The 6,199-nt window shown below is 46.2% G+C and overlaps 1 protein-coding gene across 1 annotated transcript in view; it reads right to left on the bottom strand.

Moving 5' to 3' along the window:
• Nucleotides 1–6,199, bottom strand: part of LOC106811622 (protein turtle homolog A-like) — a 138,482-nt gene that overhangs the window by 104,006 nt on the left and 28,277 nt on the right. The gene's annotated exons all lie outside the window — the stretch shown is intronic.

Here is a 6,199-nt window from a genome sequence, read left to right as displayed (position 1 = left end):
ACACACACACACATACACACACACACACACACACACACACACACACACGCGCGCAAGCACGCACGCACGCACGCACACACACGCGCGCGCGCGCGTGCACGCACACACTATCTATTTTAACTTAACTTCCTACCTGAACTATGTTGAGGATGCTTGTGAAAACTGTTATAGCTTTCACGGGAAATAATTACCCAATCCATAATCAAGAGGATGCTGAGAGTGTGACCTCCCCTCATCACAGGGATGCTAAGGGTGTGACTCACACAGGAATAGTAAACCCGAATCGTTAAGGGGAATGGCGGGAACACAGTCTCACCTTCGTGTCACCCAATACTTCCCGACAGAACAGTTACACTTGACGGATATGACACATAAATGGCAAACGATGAACCGTACAATGTCACCAATCTATCATGTAGGATCGCAAGTGTACAAAAATACATTCATGTGTAATATAATATTCAAAATGATCCGATTAAATTCAAATTCACCGTTATCGCGTTACACGACATTTCAAAACATCAGAACTAGCTAATCAAAAGCTACATTTCAATACTAGCGATCAAGTGTATATCTGTCAGGAGTATATATAATCTCAATTTGAGATCTTTTACTCGTGATATCTATATATACATGCCTAATATGTTATTCTGGTAAGGTTTACTATTAGGGGATTTGCCCATGGCTCCTTAGGGCTAGGGTCTATTTACTTATAACTAAACCCTAACTCTAAAACGTTTCCTCCTAAATCCTTAACCTGAAACTTGGGATACGCTTAACCTTAACCCGGAACCTTTGACGTTGTGAATGGAATAGTTGAGTCGAACACTGGGCCAGACTTTACCGTCTGGTTCAGCGTCTAGCAAAGGAATCGTGTCCATTAGTGGCTGTTTAGAACCATTTGGACTGCAGTAAAATGTTACTTGCGGGTACGTACGTCTTAGTTTAGCTAAACAACTCTGTCCACTGAGACAACCATCAAGTTCGTTATTTTACTTACAATGTTACTGCTCTTCATAGTATTTTGACTGTATATATATATATATATTATGGAGATACTGCGCCTGTTGCAGATCGCATATATGTTAATTCGTGTTTTATAATGCTTTTCACCACATTCTAGACACTTTAGTAAAAGCGTCATGGTTAATTGACACGAAACAGCCACGAAAGTAAGGTTACCGACGAACTCCCGTCTTTTCCTATCTTTGATCTTTATTTAGAGAACATGTCAGAAAATATACATTGTAAATGGTCTGCATAATAACTGGGACTGTGTATCACTATCGTGCTCACGGTAATGACGGCATTTCGGCAGCGTGTGCAAACCTGCAACATACACTTTCCAAACAAACACTCCTGCAAAATATATTCCAAATCATCAGCATCTCCTGGCTATCGCTAGTACTGCGAAGCGCACTACTGCCCACGAAAATGAAATTAGCTTTCGCTGCACCTCACTCGATATGCAGATATGCCTTTTCCGAGTGGGGCTAACCTGCAACCATAGATATAAAATAGAAGATATGTATCGAAGATATGTATAAAAGAGATCGATCTGTATTCTATATCTAAACTCCAACGAATATATTCTTGTATTCATGCAAATGGTGTGATCCGAATATTGTGCACTGCGTGTATGAAGAAACCCGACGACGAATGAGCGAAGGTAAGACGCGATGAGATGGTTATACAGACATTAACACACACGAGTTGACGAGCGGTCTGATTCACAGATTCCCTCCCAGATGCCCCTGCAAATGAATGCTGATTGAAAACCATGCACATGTTATAAACCACGATCGCTCTATATATCGCTTTCCACCTTTCTGTGAATGTCTTTTTTTCCCAAAACGTCCTTCAATCAACCTACCCACCCACCCCTACTGTAGCTTTAGAAATACTATACGCCTCCCGTTTCATCACTATTAGACTAAAAGCCCACCTGGGGGAAACGGCCAATAATGTGAAACGATAACTACGCTTGGCAGCCCTGCAGCCAGCGCGGTATCCCTGGGGGATATTGCACTACTTTCATAGTTCTAGGCATGACAGCCTTTCTCAACTGTTTGTGACATTGGCATGCGATCGACTAAATAAAAATCACAGGCTCAAGTCGAAGATCCTGTGCGAAACTTTCGTATGACACCTGTAATACATTCGATGAATTTCTTGGAAGGGTTTGCCATTAAAGATGAAAAAGACACTGGGTAAATAAAAGTACGGACTTATTTATATGCGGGGCTTCCTCTGGCTTTTAGCAAACTAATCTAAAATCCCCATGATTCTCTTAAAAATTTGCTGGTTTTATGGCTAGCTGACGGTAACACCCCACTCCCTGATTTCACACCACTTACTACCTTAATCGTTAGGCACCTGTGGAGCATGCAATCTTAATGCAAGATGAACGTTACATATCAGCGTATAAATGTAGTAAATCACTTTATTGCCTCTCTACGCCAGACAATGATTCATGCACCACAGGCTACAATCAGAAAGCCATGCTACGTGAATGAGTCGCATATAGGGTCACTCACTCAGACTCAGTGGTGTAAAGAATGCACGTAATTACCTTAAATCACTACAATAAAGGAGGCTGTTCTCAAACTAATATTTGAGGAGAACCGGCACTATAACTGTGTATTGCGCCCCGCAGAAAAGCAATCATCCATTTGCCAATAAAACCGGGGCTATTTATGGTACAGGGGGAGGGCACTTTTGCCCCCATTTATTACCACGTCGTTGGCGTATGTAGCGGTGAATGCGCTGTAGACCGGATAGAGGCCTGACTTGATGACAGGCTGAGAATTCTAAAGAGACACAACAAGAGACAAGAGTGTATATTAGGTTCCCACCTGCAGCGAGAGCGATCATCAATTGCTACTCAGACCTGGTGACACTATGGATTCCACGCATGTCAAGCTTCCGCCCTCGTATATTACACCTTCTCACACTCACACGCCGGCATCTACCCAGCGATACCATAATGGGTTTAGTGGTATGCCTGCAGGTCAGTGGCATGGATGGATTTCGCCGGAATTGTTTTACAATCTATTGCGGTTTCGTCAACATTAAAGATACGTGGGCGATCATCGGTGACTGCATGCTATATTACATACGTACGGTGTCTTAATTGTACAATGTTCACACTATTGTGCACATTGAAATAATAATTACACTTTGCTTGCCCATCAATTGTTCCGTGTGCAAGGACACAGCCTGCCCTTGACATTGCACCTGTTCTAACAATCTGCGAGACGTTAGTTATCTTATAATGCGGAATAAAAACAGACAAGACGAAACGAGAATCTATATAATAAAAAACCTCATGTCAAACCACGCTCACCAGCTGGTAAGTTTTATTCGGCATAGTCATCATTAAGTCTATTTCACAAGGTAAAATTCAACAGGCATGCAGCCCAAAACATATGCGTTGAATTTTAGTCGACGAAACATCTGGTGAATTCCGGAGCAGAATGTATATATACAATAATTTGCCTTTGTGTGTGAATCAGGGAAGGCAGACACGTTGCAATTTTCCCCCGGACAAATTCCGCCCGCTTGTAGGACTGGTGCATATGGTCATTAAAGTTTTGTTAGGCGAAAACTTGCAACGAAAATGTCGAGGAGCAGCTGACTGAGCCCCGACAACAGGGCCGAGGCCTAGCCATCGATTCTACGCAGAGCACAGATGATGACAAGAATACTGCTATCGTGCACGTGCTCGTGCGAGATTTTTCCCCCAGTCTAATAATAAATATAATAATAAGTTTCGACAACAAAGAAGCGTTCACATCGCACCTGTAGAAGCGAGCTAACGAGTCTTGGTCAACGGTCAGCGAACAACGCGTCGCACGCTTGCAGCTGCGGGGCTTTTTTTCAAAATTATCATACAGCGCGCGATTATCATAAAACAACATTGTGTATGATTGATGAAATATTAATAGCCTTTCAGCGTGTAGATAGATAGATATTAGACAGGTGATATTCTATAGGTCGTTGAACGCAGAGCGGAGTGCTTACGCTGGGCTGGAATAGCACTTGAGTCCGGCCAGCACGCCGCTCCCGGTAACAGAAATCGTGACTCGCCAGCTACATACATAATGCCTGCGTCGACTGTTGCTTTCAACGAGTAGGTAGCGAGCCCCCTTTCCAGAAAGCGGTCTTCTCCCGAACAAAACCCTCAGCGACTTTTTTGTGCAAATACAATTTCACCAATTTCACAACACGGCTTAAGCCCAAATGGAACAGTGACACTTGAGACCCAATTTGCAACCGAATTCTTCTGGGAGGCAAATGCCTACATTAGTCAATTTCACACTGCTGACTCCACATAAATTTCGCTGTGCGTCGTCACCACAACGCAAACAAATCATCATAATCATTTCCTCGGCTCGCCACCGCCGAGCATTCTTCTTAATTCAAAAGTCAGTTTAATGGCCGAGCCCACGTTTGAGTGAGTGCTCAGCCATCGAAACCCGCTCGCGTGTGAACTAGACAGTCATACGCGGCGAGCATTGTGCAGCGCGGCAGTAAACCCCTTCGCCGAGGGGTCAGCATTGCGGTCTCCGTCGGGGAAATGGGGGATTTTAGCGCGGAAAACCCATTTCAATGGGGTTAGCCGGCTGAAGATCGTTAACCACGGCGAGAAGTTTTGTAAAGTATGATTTTGTCTCCATCGTCCGGTCTCGCTGCCCATATCTAACGCGGACGAGTCGCATCTTGCTCTACATGATCTGACGCTGTCGCCAGCGGAAGAAAAAATCGCATAAATTCTAGTTTGTTGGCGTTTTTCCCGCTCGCTGCTGCTGCTGTACAGCAATGTCAAGCTTGTATCGCCCGCGCGTCTATCTACTGTCAGCGAATTTGCCGGGTAATGCTTTGCGGGTCGGCGAATTTGCCGAGTAGAGACGCGTGCGTGTGATCGAGGCAGAAGCCGCAGAACACACTGCTTCTGCTGCTGCTGCTGCTGCTGCTGCTGCTGCTGCTGCTGCTGCTGCCGGTAGTGGTGCTACTACTACTGCTACTGCTGCTGCTGCAATGTTGCATGGCTGGCGATGCTGACGATGCTGCTGCTGCTGCAATGCTGGCGATGCTGCTGCTACTACTACTACTACTGGCGATGCTGCTCTCACAGGGCTCGTTCACATTGCAGGGATTTCTGTGAACAAATTATCACGGTCGAGGTTTTTTCTCGTCTATTGCGCACGCCAATAACTACACGTTTCTAAGTAAATGAAACCATCGAATCGATGTGCTAGTAACTGATAAATCTAACGCCCGCGTCTCCAGCCACCGACGCGACAGCGAAAAATCGCGGTCGGTACACACACGTCGGCGATAGCACAGAGGAAGCGAAGCCGTGTATCAAAGAAAGCGAGCTCGGTCTAGCAAATACAATAACGGCATCTTTGGCGGGACAGGCGCTACGCCGAATAGCTCGACTATAAGTCATATGTGTCGGTACGTGTGCTCGGTGAAGGCACGGACACTCGGTGATCGATACAGGCAGGCAGGCAACGGCGGCAGCAGCAACTCGGTGCGCCAATTCGGTGCTGAACCGTGAGGATTCCTCGGCTGACAGAGTGGGAGCTCGTTCTCTCGCCCTGCCTCTCTCACTCTGTCTCTGTCTCTCTGTCTCTCTGTCTCTCTGTCTCTCTGTCTCTGTCTCTGTCTCTGTCTCTGTCTCTGTCTCTGTCTCTGTCTCTGTCTCTGTCTCTGTCTCTGTCTCTGTCTCTGTCTCTGTCTCTCTGTCTCTGTCTCTCTGTCTTTCTGGCTCTCTGTCTTTCTGTCTGTCTCTGTCTGTCTCTGTCTGTCTCTGTCTGTCTCTGTCTGTCTCTGTCTGTCTCTGTCTGTCTCTGTCTGTCTCTGTCTGTCTCTGTCAAACAAACGTTGCAGGTAGCAGCAGCGCAGGCCAGGTCAAACGTCAGGCAGGCAACGCAGGCAAGCACGGTTAGGCACAGTTTCCTGCAGTTTGTCAAGCAGGGTCAAAGGCAAGCAGCAGATCTATCACCGGCCACACTCACCTGCAGGCATGTGAGCAGACGCGCACAGCGCGCATGGCCAGTAAGTATAACCCACGACGCGCGTAGGTTCTTCCACGAGCAAGTGCTATTTCGCAGGCAAGAATTAAGGGTCTCCACTTCCATCGCGTAGTGTCCAATGCCAAGCAGCCGCAGCGCCACGGCGAGAGTTCAAG

This window comes from Priapulus caudatus, unplaced genomic scaffold (assembly GCF_000485595.1).
Source record: "Priapulus caudatus unplaced genomic scaffold, Priapulus_caudatus-5.0.1 Scaffold19, whole genome shotgun sequence".
NCBI classification, from domain to species: domain Eukaryota; kingdom Metazoa; phylum Priapulida; class Priapulimorpha; order Priapulimorphida; family Priapulidae; genus Priapulus; species Priapulus caudatus.
The sequence above is the reverse complement of the archived record's forward strand: the minus strand, read 5'-3'. Positions and strand labels throughout refer to the sequence as shown.